The sequence below is a fragment of the Rhipicephalus microplus genome, chromosome 1, assembly GCF_043290135.1.
Source record: "Rhipicephalus microplus isolate Deutch F79 chromosome 1, USDA_Rmic, whole genome shotgun sequence".
NCBI classification, from domain to species: domain Eukaryota; kingdom Metazoa; phylum Arthropoda; class Arachnida; order Ixodida; family Ixodidae; genus Rhipicephalus; species Rhipicephalus microplus.
The window spans coordinates 60,516,414-60,530,856 of NC_134700.1; the positions used below are offsets into that span (position 1 = coordinate 60,516,414).

Sequence of the window (14,443 nt, forward strand, 5' to 3'; positions counted from 1 at the left end):
ATTGACAACCGCTTTTTGCAGGTTGCCGTCACGCACCGGAACTTCCGGTATCGTGCATATTGCTACCTGCACCTGAGGAGAAATGGCGCGCATGTCATCGACCTCTTTCACCAGTGTCGTTGCTAGTCCCGCTATATCTTCATTTAAGACTTCGTTTAAACCGCCTGCAAATATCATGAGATTACGTCCATCAGCTGTAGTTTTGAGTTTTACCCTCGCTTGCCTCACGACTGCTTCCAGCTTGCGTCCTGGGAACGCCTATACTGCAACCCTCTTGTCACCTCTCACCCTCTCTTTGATTGCTTCTATGCATGGATTTAAATTCAAGTCCATGGTGAATATCACGTCCTGTGACTTTCTAGCTGGGCCGTCCTGCACCTGGGGGTTATTTGCACCCGTGACGCCAGCTGCTTTGTCCCCTCCCAGTGGCACTACTCTTTTGCTGGAGCTTGTTCTTGCCACCATTGAACCGGCTAAACCTGTTTATTGCGAACTTGCTTGCTCTTTCTTCTCCGCAGTTCTGGTTGCCGGTGCCCTACCATTCTCTCCATCGGCCACTCCTCTATTCCCCTTCGCAAGCGCCTCCTCGGCGGACTTCAGCCTTGCTCGTATAGCCCTCGTTTTCTCGTCCTCTGTCACCAACGCAGTCTCTAGCTAGGTGATTCTAATCAGCAGTTTACTCTGAGCAACCATCATTTTTTTCTTTTTTTTCTCGACTTCACATTGCCTACACTTGGCGTCAGCCTCCTCTCCATCCGCGTCTGCACTTGGGTTCATTTTCAAATCCAACCCACATACTGAACATTTTACAGCCTTAACAACCATGTCTTCCTCACACCAATTGTCCTTATGAAATGCACACTCGATAATTACAAAGCACGGCGTAGAACGAATCCTGCCCTACAAGAAAAAAGCAAGTTTAAGCTTTTCTACCAAAATTTGCATTGTCGGTGTATGTGCACCTCCCCCACAAGGTGGCAAGAGAAAAAACCACAAACACACAAACTAGTAAATACCTGGTGACTTACCCCCGAAAAAACCGTACTATGTAATAACTACAACAAAGGTTTCAACTAATGCCTTAATAATATAAAAGCAAGCTCTAAACATGCAAAACCACTTATCTGAGCAGTCAATCGGGAGCGCACAAAAACACGTCTATTCGTCGTGTCAGTCCGAACTGAACTTCATCGTATACAAGCAACACCATCCAGCGAACATTCCAAAGACTTACACTAGAGGTGGGTACTATATACAGGAGACGCACAACCCACGCCTAAGCGCTTTGCCCGTAAAAGTTGTCCGTTGATTCTTATGGGGGAATTTTATCTCGCCACATACAAGGCTTTGTTTAAACAGCCCTAAAACACTTTTTTAGCAACATGCACTTTTCTTAGGGTCGTGTGATCTCAGAACAATCTTGATGGAGTCACACACACTTTTGTTTTTCTTGGAGTGTAGGTCACGTACAATGTTGGCAGACAACGTGTAAACAAGGGCCTTGCAGAAAGAATTGAGCAGAAAACTTCAACAGCACTTCTGGAGGCTGTAACTGCGCTTTTTATTCAAAATACAAGGTTGTAATGTCTATTAACCTATTTAATAAAAATCATACTACAAAAATCACTCGTGTATACGTATATATATGACCTACATATGTTTTTCATACACACTGATGCAAAATTATTTACAAGTAAACAGGGTCCACGTGTCGAGTTTGCCTGTATATGTGTGTTTGCAAAGAGCTGCCCATGGTGTGGCAATTAAGATATAATGCTCCTGTTCCAGAAATCCGCAAGAAAATCATCAGCGTTTCGCCTGTGCACTGGCAGGGTCTGTGAGCAGGCACTGGTGTTCTGCAGAAAAAAGACAAGGAGAGCCAAATGTGGCAGTTCTATTCAGTTTAACAAGCTACGAGCTATTCACTAGAGAAAAAAACGCTTCAGTACTGTTTTCTAACTCTTCAAAAACTAGAAACTGACCAGGATGAACAAAGTTTATATTCCCAGCACCCTTTATATGCTAGTGATAAGTGCACACTTCCCACCATCTGTAAAGAAGGCAGTGGACGCGATGCTTGAGCAGAGCGAATATGAAGAAGACCCGCTGTGACCTCCAGCCTACATCGAGTTGGCCCTTGAGCTAAAAAAAAAACACTGCGTCGCCTACTCAGCTACTCGCCAAATATAAGTTTTGAAATTATTAAAATCCCAGATGCTTCTTTACTACACGATGTATGGAAATTTAAATAAATTGAAATTTAACGCGGCTGCACCTTTTCCATCCTTCACACACACACACACACAAACACACACACATAAATAAATGAATAACTATATATATATATATATATATAGATATCACAATTGACGTATTTCCGCCTCACTACGAGTTATATCCGCAGCAAGCGCCGTTTTAACACGAGAGCAAAGGTATCAATTCGCGGTTATTTCGCTGTCGGCGTCAGCGGTGTCATTGTGTGTGAGCAAAAACTGGTGGTGTCCGTGAGCGAAAATTCAAGGCAGTGGTAAATAACTATTAAGAACACTTCGAACGGTGTGATTGGGCTCGCGGATTCGAACATGCGTCTCTTGCTTCGTGGCATAGGCGTCAGTCGGGAGGTGCAAAAGGGGCACTTGCCCCCCTAAAGGCTCGCCAGCACTTGTGCCAAACCAAGCTACACCAGTTATCAGTTTCAGAGGAAGAAATGACGCGTAGTCAAGCAAAAAATATGATGTTTCGGTTTTATTCACTGGTCACAATACCTCAATTTTATTATATTGCACACAGATGTATTAAGCACAAAAAAGCTTGCGGTTGGTACTTGCCTTTTTTACAATATATTCCGATAAATTACCGCTACTTATGCGAATACAGACATGCCATTCGTAGCGTATTAACTTGGCGATCTGCTCAGTAATAACCCGAATAACAGAACGCTCTGTGCGCTGAAGTAGGAAAGCGGGCTGCAGGAATACTGATGGATGAAAGTCCAACGAGCACTGTATTTCAAGCCATTGCCCTTTTATTATCTAAAATAGATGGGCCCCCAGGCATACGTTTGTTGCTACTGCATCCTTGCTTAGCATATGGTTTCCGTAGGTACCGACGACAGCCGTACTGCCCGTAGGACATTGCACTGAAGACGTTCACCAAAAATAAAACGCACCTCAAATTTTCGCGCACAGCAGAGAACGCAAGCAAGTGCAGCCCTCTAAAACACGTGACTAGTTCTGTCATCGTAGAATAATTTTACGAGCGTGCCTTTCTATGCAGTGCAGGGCCTGCAGTGAGCAAGAAAAGGGAATTTTAGAATACTGCACCACGAGCTCTTGTGATGCGGTCACTGCCATTGCGCATGCGTCGTACGCGAGCCACCATTCGCGCGGAAAATCCGAAATAGCGGGCGAAGCGTTCAGCCTATGAACGCTTGAGTCGAGTCGAGGCAGTTTTCATGCATTTGAGTTTGTGGGGCACCTAAAGTCCATAGATTGTTACCAAGATGGGGAAACGTTATTCTAAATCTTATATGGTTCCCGCTATGCCCGCAGCAGCTGAAGCGCCTGCAAACGTTATTCTAAAACTCCCTGATAGCATGCACAGAGAGCACGACAAAAAAAATATTTTTTGTAATATTAGAAAGCTCATAAACTTCTTGCTCATTCCATATACATAATATTGCTGGGAGAAATAAATTTCACTTGTAAAACACAGGAATTGCGTCCAAGTTGAATCAAACTTGAGTTTTCGCTACTAGTGTTTGTTCCCTCACACATAGTCGCGCATCAATCGCTGCTCCCATATTTCTCCATTCGGATGTCGCTGGCAATAGCTTCCGAATCACTTTTCTCGACAAACTTAAATAGAATTCCGACATGATGCCTTCAGCGAGAGATTACTGGTAGCTGCCAGATGGTAACAAGATCACACCCTTCGTTACTCAATGAGGCACAACAAGAGTGTTTCACCCTCGCCATAATCACCACTGGCAGCGCTGAATTACACTCCTGCTCTCTAAAATGCACATATATACCTAATAAAGCTGCATCTTGCTCATGCACTGGAGTTTCGCCACCGATAATAAAACTGCTGCAGCAAGTGTTGAAGGAAGGCTACGATGTCGTCGACGGGCCTTCTGGGAGCGAGACAGAGGCCAGCAAGCCGTGGACCGGCTACGTGCCTTCGCGGATGAGGGTACGAACCACTGCCCCCGTGTTGCTGAAGAGTTTTGTGGTAGTGTATGCAGAGCCATAGACACATATACCATATCTGGAGCACACTTCGTGCCTTTCTATCCCTAATTGGCAATGCTTTCAAGAAGTACATATGAACTACCGGTGTTTATTACGCGCTTCTTGATGCCATCCAAAGAACATGAGGTACCAGAACGTTCAAATTGAATAATCATAACACATGTGGTTCAACGTCCCAAAGCTACCTGTACTGGAAGGCTCCGAAATGAACGTTGAAATCTGATAATCATACCACGCGTGGTTCAACGCCCTAAAGCCATCAGTGCTGGAGGGCTTCAAAAAGTTCGCCCACAAGGGGTTCTCATCGTGCACCCAAATCTAAGCACCTGCACCTACATCCTTTTCGCCTCCATAAAAAATGCAGCTGCCGCTGCGGGAATTCGATCCCGTGACCTTCAGGTTAGCAGTCGAGTGTCATAACCATAGACCACAGCGGCGGCGCTCCGCTTAAATTATGATCATGGGTGCTAGACGTCGTGTTGTGTATATGTCACTTGCTAGCGTGGGCACCCAAATTAAACAATAATATAAGGGCCAATTATCAATATAGGTTGTAATAGCGGTCATATTCACTATACAATAAGTACAACTTCATTGCAGACAGCTCTCACTTCACCGATTCCTAAGACAGAAGGATCGGACACTTTTAAACACGATACTTTTTCTGAGAAAACTTCGATGGAAATCTTTCGCTTTGTCTATCTGTGTGTCTGTCTATCAAATTTTCTGATTGTCAACCGAAACAGCTTGTCGCTTTGCCTTTGATTGTTTGCATTTAATTTCCAAATCCAACCACATCCGCACCGCCCACCAATACTGCCCTGGTTATGCATTTTTATTCGTGCGTAGGATCGATTAAAAACAAAATAGTGCGAATACCTGAGATGAAACATAAACTTGCCGTTATACTGCGGCATGTTTTTATACTGCGAAAGACATATATAGGTAATTTTAAGCGACGTAGTGTTTATAACGCTAAGATGTTAATGCAACACTATGCACGAAAAGTGGGGTGTTTATTGGGCTTTGCTAAGACAATAAAGTGGTGGCGCCTACCCGCTGCGCGCATCTAGGTTCTTTAACACAGTGCCTCCACAATTTTATTCACCCGAGTTTCTCCCGGAGAATATTGAATAACTTTCTTATTCACTCTCTCCAGACAGGAAGACTGTCGTCATTTGAAGACATTTGCAGTAAAACATGCTTATACCGGGTGAATTTTTTCATGACAACAGCTGCAGTAAAACAAGCTGCAAATGACAAGCGCGCATGCTATATTAAACCTTACAAAAACTCATATTCTGAAGAATGCAAGGACACCGAAGCTTCGCTTGTATATGCACCAACGTTCTTTGAGTTTGAGTTTCTGAATTCAAGGTTCTGCAAGGCTTATTGTAACAATAGTATCTCTCACTCGCGTCTTGTCTTGCGGCAGGTTTAGTCATATACGCATTTTGTGTCTCTTTTAGGTGCGCGTTTCCACTGCGATGTAGCGCATGCGCAACATGAAAGTGTGTTGAAACTCCTTGGGTGTGGAGAAAATAAGCAGTTTCTAGTAGCGCAAGATCTTGTCTGCTTTTTTTTATGCTTGCTCGTAGACTACTGCGCCTATTCTTTCAGAAATTTCTCAAAGTTTGAAATGTAACAAAAACTTTCCATTCCAGGAAAAATAATGCGTTCAATGTTGTCAAAGACCACTTTAACGACCTGATTTCCCCCTAAACCTGATTTATTCAAGTGTCCCCCAGAAATACCTGAGTGAAAAACTATGAGATCCTTTTATTGTGACCGAAATGCTCTTTTCATAGAGAGCACACTCCAACGGTATTGTGGTAAACTATTTCGGTACAATAGTTGTTAGGGCCCTGCTTCTGCTTACACAAGGCTCCGCCTTTCAGGGGCGAAGCTTCTTAGGCTATGGGTCGTTCCCTCCTCTATAATAGTACGTTGTAGTTATAGCCTCTTGTAGTTAGTATTAGGAATTACTGTCTTGATGGGGCTGTGTGTATATGACTTTTGAAATATTATCATTAGACGATGTTAGTTGTTTTCGCATAGATGGCGATTTTGTATAGTTGACGAACGGACGGACAGACAAACGCAGATATACAGACGAAGACAGACAGACAGATGGGCGAATGGACGGACAGACAGACAGAAAGACAGACAGTTGGACGAATGGGCGGACGCTTCGCCCCACTCAGGATCATTCATTCCGTGGAATATCCTGTGATTTTTCGCCGAAGCAATGGCGTATGTGTGGGAAAGTCGCAATCCGCCTCCAGGTCTCGCAGGCGTTGCTTCTTCTGGCGATATCGGTTGTTCCGGCGCCTAACAAAACCCTACCGGAACCCCAAACTGTAGCACAGAAAAAGAGAAAAGGGGCATTTTATGGGACGAACACTGCAGCCGGTAGCGCTCTTTCGTACCGGAATCTTCCAGTGGCGGTGGTGGTTGCTTGTGCTATTTATTGATTTATGTGACAGAATAAAATGATCATCGCCTCCTATATGTCTATCTCAAGCTGCTTACAGTTACTCCATTCACTCCTTTTGCAGTCGCATGCCGGAAGCTGGCAATACCATCACGTGTTCTGGCCTGCATTGACCTCACTTGGTGTCAATAACGACTGGTCTACGCTGACGTTTCACAGTAATTGGAACGGTAGCCCACACAACCAATGTCGTGATGTACCGCCCAGTTGCACTTTTATACTTCCCTAAGTGGGTAAGTGAATTGAACATACGGGAAGCATGCTTCGGAGTCCTGAGTGGTACTTTAGGTACGCAGTGCTAAACAAACAAAAAAAGGAATAACTCTCGGAGCAAGGAATAAATGACGACAAACTGCGAGTGTGCTTTCCGAAACTGTACATATGAAAATAAAAAAAGAATGTCAAATAATACAAGCAATTTTTATTTAAAACGACATGAAGGTATTACTTTTCGCGCAAAAAAAAATGCACTGTCATCATCGTCATCATTAGCCTGACTACGCCTCCTGCTGGTCAAAGGCCTCTCTCATGATCCACCAATCAACTCTGTTTTGTGTTTTCCATTGTCACGTTAAACCTACGAATGTTTTATTCTCATCGGCCCACCCAACTTTCTGTTTCCTCTTCGTGCGTTTGCCTTATCTGCGAATTCACTAAGTTACCCTTAATGACCAGTGTTTATGCTGCCTAAGTGCTTCGTGTCCGGCCCATGTTCATTAACTAGTATATCCTTCACCCAGGTTTGTTCCCTGACCCACTCTGCTCTTTTCTTGTCTCTTCTTGAGGCCACACCTGTCATTTTTGTTTTCCATCTCGCGCTGCGTCGTGCACAATTTAGGCTGAAACCTCTTTGTTAACCTCCAGGTTTCTGCTCTGTAGGTAAGTACTGACAAGACGCAGTTGTTAAATACCGTTCTTTTGAGAGTTAGTGGCAGATTACCATTTATGATTTGAGAATGTTTGCCGAATGTCGTCCACCTCTTCCTCATTATTCTAGCGATTTCGCTCTCATGATTCCGCTCCGCGATTACTATTTGTCCTAAGTAGACATATATCTGTACAGCTTCTAGCAACTCTTCACTTACCACAAAGCTCTGTTTTGGAGCGAGACTGTTGCTCATTACCTTAGTTTTATGCATAATTATTTTCAGACCTAATTTCCTGCTTTGCGTGTACAGTTCTGTAATTATGAGCTGTGATTCGTCCTCTGAGTTACTCATCAAAGTAATGTGATCTGCGAATCACTGGTTACTAAGATACTCTCCGTTAACGCTTATCCCTAACTCTTCAATCTAGGGCTCTGAACACCTCCTGTAAACACGCGGTGAATAGCATTGGTGAGACCGCGTCTCCCTGCCTTACACCCTTCTTTATTGCGATTCTGTCACTCTTTTATGGAGAGCTATGGTGGCTGTGGTACATTATGGATTTTTCTAGTATGTTTATGTAGGGTTTTTTGATACCTTCATTCCGTAGTGCCTGCATTACTACTGATGTCTCGACAAGTCAAACGCCGTCTCGTATCTATGAAAGCTATGTGTAGGGGTTGGTTGTATTCCGCGCATTTTCTCACCACGTGATTGATATTATGAATCTGGTCTATTGTTGGGTAGCCTGTACGAAATCCTGCTTGGCACTTGGTTGATTGTACTCTAATGTCCCCTCAAATTTATTAGCTATAGGTTTGTAAATAGTTCGTAGGGAACAGAAAATAAACTTGAGGGCCTGTAATTTTTCAAGTCCTTTACGGCTGCTTTCTTATGAACTATGATGATGGTGGCGTCCTTTCAAGAGTTTGATATCCTTCCCGTCGAGAGACACTCCCTTTTAAAATGGCCAATTGTTTCAGCATAATTTGTCCGCCATCTTCCAGAAGGTCGGTTATTACGTTATCCTCACCAGCGGCTTTGCTTTTTGCATTTTTATAGACCACTCTTTACTTTCCTTGTCATACTGGTAGGGTGAAGAATTCCTCTGAAATAATATTGTTTCTTATTGTACCATCCTGGTTGTTTTGTCTTCTGTACAGCTCTCTGTGGAACTCCTCAGCTAGCTCGATTATCCTATTCATATTGGTTATGACATTGCCTTCCTTGTTCCTCAATACATATAACCGATTTTCGCCGATGCACAGGTCTGTCTTCGCAGCTTTTAGGATTAGCTCGCTTTTTACAGCCTGTTAAACTTTTTCAATATTATACCTTTCGATGCAACCCTGTTTTATAGTATAGTGTGGCAGGACGACACCTGCGTAGACGTATGCATTAGAAGGGCAGCGAAGTCCCTTAACACACAAAAAAAATCTGATAGAAGTGCGATACTCTTCTGCAAGTGACGCCACGCTAGCGTCGTTTAGACATAGTAAGTCGCAATTTAGGAACAATGTTATCCCTCTACGCACACTTAGCTTGGCTGCTTGACAGGGACACAAATTTCAAAGGACCGAAAAATTCCTCTCGAAGTTGTTTGAAAGTCTCAAATTGGCAAAACAGTTCTAATGTCCCCATCTATTTCTTAGACCAGTTAGTTTATATATATTACGTGGAGTTCAAAGGCATCTGTCGTGAATTAGTGAAGTGCTCACCTACCTACCTGCCTCCAAAATCCACGATAATATAATAGAGACACCATAGTGTAAGACTTCTGACATTTCGGCCGTGTGACGTTGTTTAAAGTGCACTGACATCACACACAACATGGGCCGTACCAGTTGGCTCACACAGGACGGAAAAGAACGCAAACTGCTACAAACACGAGTTTAGGTGGAGTCACTAATAGAATGATTGGGTGTTGCATCGGCTAAAACATCCGTACATTAATTTTGTACTAAACTAGCTCAAACGACTTTTGGTTCCCCACGGGACAAAAAGTAATTAAGCAATGAAATCTGATCCTGTGACATTTTAGTGGTGTAAGCGGACATTTTGACCTAACAGTGCACAACAAAACGAGCAAACAGATAGCTGAACAAACGAGGGACAGAACAAGCGCTGACTTGCCACTGAACGGTTTATTGTATGGTGCATCCATATGTAAGCAACATACCGGTACACTTGACATGGACTGCCACCATTTTCTCGTATATGTAAGATGAAGTTATGAAAACACATGGAGCAAAAAAAAAGAAATACATTGTGGAACAGATTAACTTTAGCTTAGATTCTAAAGTTATCTCTTCTTTTACCAACTAGTTAGACTTCTACAACCTCTTGAATATTCTGATAACAATGCTTTAAGGGCACTCACCGGGCACGATTACAACTTTTAGTTACACCGTGGAAGTTGTGTGCCCAATGAGGAACGTTTTGCCACAACTTTTTTTAAATTGGGTCATTACAAGCTGAGAAGACTGCTTTTTTGAAGCGGCGTGAAACGATAATGAGAAGAGGCAAGCTCTACACCCTTGCCGCTCCTCCGCGTAGCCTTCACAACTCAAATCTCTTCCCTATCCTCTCCAGCATCCGACCAAGAGGTCACACGCGCATGACGTAGCCGCACAAGCCCAACCCTCATGCACGCAGGCGGCGTTTTTATTCATTTTTACCAGCGCTGTTTCGAGGTCTACTGCCTGTTTCTGTGGGATGGTTTGGAGACGCTGGCTTAGACATGGTAGAGTAGATGAGCGCAATGAGTGCACGAACACGTAGGAGCACTCCACGGCTGTCGTCTGCTCGATGCACTGACCACGGGGACAAGGAAGCACGCGAAACGCCAGCACACTAGCCCCGTATCTCGTGGCAATACACGAAAAAAATTTGAAAAAAAAGAACGCTCACATTCTCCCATTGCCTTTCAATAATTATGTGGAGATTTATTAATCTCTGTAAGCAACTACGCATGTGGTGTTATATAATTTTCGCCATGTAACGTGTCGCTGTGGCAACGTCAGAGTGCAGTCGTCTACATAGAGAACCAACGTCACTGCATTGCTGTGTGCGTAGGGCCAATCATACGCACACGTCATGCCCTGAATCTCTCGCCGCACGCCCGCAAAAGGAAGGGGGAGCAGCGTTCATCTTGAAATTTGACCCATATCCGCGGCGCGTTGCGTTGTGAATTTTAGCACATGTGACCCTGAACGGCTTATCTAAACATTTTGCTTGTCGGTTCGAAATTGTCAAACCTGAGGAGTGGCCCTTTAAAAATAATCTTAGCTATTGTGAAAACAGAGGAGCACCTACAAGAGTAACATTGAATAGCTAAGTTAGAATTCGCCATATTTTTCAAAGAAGCATTGCGGTTCTTGAGTAGAGTGCTAATACAACGTCCTGTTAGTCCAGTACGTGCTATTTTGCAAAGGAAAAAAATTTTGTATACGGCAGCACGTCCACGGCACAAACTTCTAGCACTTCTGCTAGTGCTTGATTTCACATTTCAAGCACCGTAAGAATCCACAGAAGCTGCTGGCGTGATGGACCGGTGAGCTAACAAGTCACTGATGTCTAGGTCTGATTAGGCCTGAGTAAACATGTTCGTCGTGCTTGAGTACACTTCAAGGCGGGCGATATGAGCGGTTACCCGTAGCCACACACATTTGTTGCAAAAACGGTGAGTGCTTCACCAAGACTCCGTGCCACTTGGCGGAGAAACAAAAGTTAGACACATAATTGCAGCACAGTAAAAGACGATAGACGAGCGTAACAAAAACAAGAGCTCCCTTCTTAAACTTGTTTTTCGCAGCAACATTATTCTATTTACTAATCATTCTCCAACTAGCCCAGCATTCTTTCTTATGCAACATCGCAGATATGATATTGTGCACTGGTGTACTAGAGCTTGCACAATGTTTATTGATATTTGCCGCTATAGAGCCATGTGAAATCGATGCACCCATGTTGATGACTTGTGGCACATCTCCATCCGAGAGAATAATAAGAAAAATAGCTATTTAGCACTTCTGGTAGCTGAAGTAGTAAACATACACCTGCCATGGTGACACAGCTTATATTGGCTCTCGCACAGAGATAGCAAGAACAAACGCATACTACTGGTACTAATATGTACCAATTCAAAGCATCTTCATAAGAAGAGAGAAATGCGAAGATGTACGTGCAGAAAGCAAATATCAAATGTAGACATGTTGATCAAGCCACGCATGAAATAGCCAAAGCATCTTTCACTATATTGAATAACAAGTGCATAGTCTTCTATGTATCACTATTCCAGATGAAGAATATAACTACCTGTTGGAGCAGACATGAATCATGGTGTGCTGTAACACATGTAATCAAGCGCACATTTTGATGAGTGAATATTTTCTGGATATGTTCGTTCCTTTTCCAAATAAATGTCCGTTGTGAGTTCAGTGCTCTGCCCCTTTTCTTTCCGTATCTAACACGTTGCACTGTAAAATATTGTACGATGTACAGGTATTCTAGGCTTGCGGCTTGCGCATGCCATAGAATGCATCAGGAATGCGTGAAGAATTGTTGGTAGCTTCAGGCGTGAACCCGTGGTGGCATGCGGCTCCGTGCTAATGTATGATTCGTTACATCGAAAACGTTCATTGCGCCAAAGGAACCGAAGTCCTATCCATTACTGTCATGATACACTACATCAGTTTACCGCTCCTAGATGTTGACACATGCCCCACCAAACAAGATCTGAAAGACGTGTCTGTAAAACCTCGTGCGTGAGCGTCAGTAGCGCAGAGGCCAAGGTGACGGCGCTTATCGTATTGGGCCAAGAGGTCGTCGGGGTGACCCTAAGTTCAACCTAATAATAAAAAATTTTTCAATTTTTCTTCATCATCTGTTTGTGTGTGTTTAACGACGTCGAATATGTGACACAAACAATGTCAGTGAAGTTTGGTAGACCCCAAAATAAAACATTATTGTCTTACAATATATCATCTGCATTCCCATTGTTTTACCCTTGTTCATAGCAGTCTTCGTATATCGAATGTTCGGGTGGCGCACGAAAGTCATCTTCCGAAGTTCTTAGATTTTGAGATTTGGTTTATTCAACCATAATCGATACGTAATATTGTACACAGTACGAACAAAAATCAAATTGAAAAAAGGAAAAGTATCATAACATGGTAAGGATAGCAGAATAAAAGCTGCAATATCTGCAGCTTGACAAGCCCCGCCACCCCGACACAATGGAAGCAATGTGCGGTACAGAGACAGGTTTACTTAGGGCAAAACATTTCAACTCGTACTGCAAAAAATCACTACAAACACTCAAGAAACATTTTTAAAAGAAAACTAAACATTTATAGAAATCATACCTAAAATAGAATTTTTGTGCATTACACGGCACCGGTGACTTGGCACAACGACATAAGCACATAATACGAAATTGATGTGCCATAAGGAATCTGTATATGATGTTTCGTGATGAAAATTAGACATTAAGCACAAACTTGAATCTTGAAAAGATTTTGCTAAAGTTGTGAGAACAGAACGAAATTTTGTTAACTTATCCAGCTTATTCTGCAGATCTCAAATCTGAGTACATCTTTATTATCGGCTATAAAACGATAAATGTGCCATTTTTACGTTTATTTAGCCCATTTTAAGGCAACTGTCTTCGTGAAAAGCAAATACAAAGTACGCTGCAACACTGCCACAGAGTTTCCTTACGAAGCTCACGAAGAAAAAAAAATTGGGTTATGTCGTCACATTCCTTCAAGGTGTGTTGTTAGCCCTTTACCTTGTAAGTGCTCCTTTGCGTAAACCACGCCGAATGACCAAGAACCATCGAGATAATTTCGAACATTCCTATGCGATTACACAAACAACCTGAGCTACAGTTTCTTCTAGAACTTACGTAGCCGCAAGCAATGACGCTGGAATATTTGACAGCACACGTATGAATTCCGGCGCACTTCACCGCTCCTCAGATTATCGATGGCCGAGGACCTGTACGCCACAACCAGTGGCAGTGTCTCTTTCTCCAATCTGACTTTCCGTTTACCGGCCACAACTTCGGCTAAATAAGCAGTTTCATCTTGAAGCCACCGCCTTCTGCTTTTGTTAACGTCACAACCACGTGACAGTAATTTTATGCGTTTCTTCTAAATTCCACTTTATTAAACGCGCTTAAATAGCGTCTTCGGCGACACCGCCTACCTGGCTGTCTTTTTTCTGTATAGGCTCATATAGGCTGTGGCACAAACTCTTTTGGACGTCGGAACATGAGGGAGAACAAGAATAATGTGTCGTGATGAGCATTGAGTTTCCTAAATATGCACTAAAGGGAACTCTGGCACTATTGATTATGGGAGCTGTAACGCACTGTGATTCAGAGAGAACGGGAATGATAAGTAGTACACGAATTTGTGTAATCTTCGTACTCTCGCTCGGTGTTCATGTGGCTTGGACATGTTTTCTCACAAGCAAAATCGGCAAATAATCTGCGGTTGCGCTTAACCATTTTATTCTTTAGGTCTTGCTATTGCAAATCGGGTCACGAAGCTCAAAGGGGTTCATTGTTTTTTTCCAAAAGAAAACCGAAACCAGCAGTAAACGAAGCCGCAAGTGCGATTGTCCACCAGCAAGTTAAAATCTAGGCAAATTCGTGTACAACCCATCATTATGAGTGTCACTAAACGATCGCAGCGCCAGAGTTCTTCCTAGCTATTTCAAGAAAATTTTTGGTGATGAGAAGTAAGAGTCAAGCTTGCCGCTGCAGCAAGCCCAGTTCAGGGATGGCGTCCAGGCCTCCTCAGCACCAACTGACTCGCATGCGC

General features: G+C 43.2%; 1 protein-coding gene across 1 annotated transcript in view; it reads right to left on the bottom strand.

The window, feature by feature from the left end:
• Nucleotides 1-1,526: 1,526 nt before the first annotated feature.
• LOC142765366 (serpin A3-7-like) overlaps nt 1,527-14,443 on the bottom strand; it is a 108,711-nt gene continuing 95,794 nt past the window's right edge. Inside the window, exon 5 of the mRNA XM_075866179.1 lies at nt 1,527-1,856. The gene's annotated coding sequence lies outside the window, so the exon portion shown is untranslated. The remainder of the gene's footprint in view (nt 1,857-14,443) is intronic.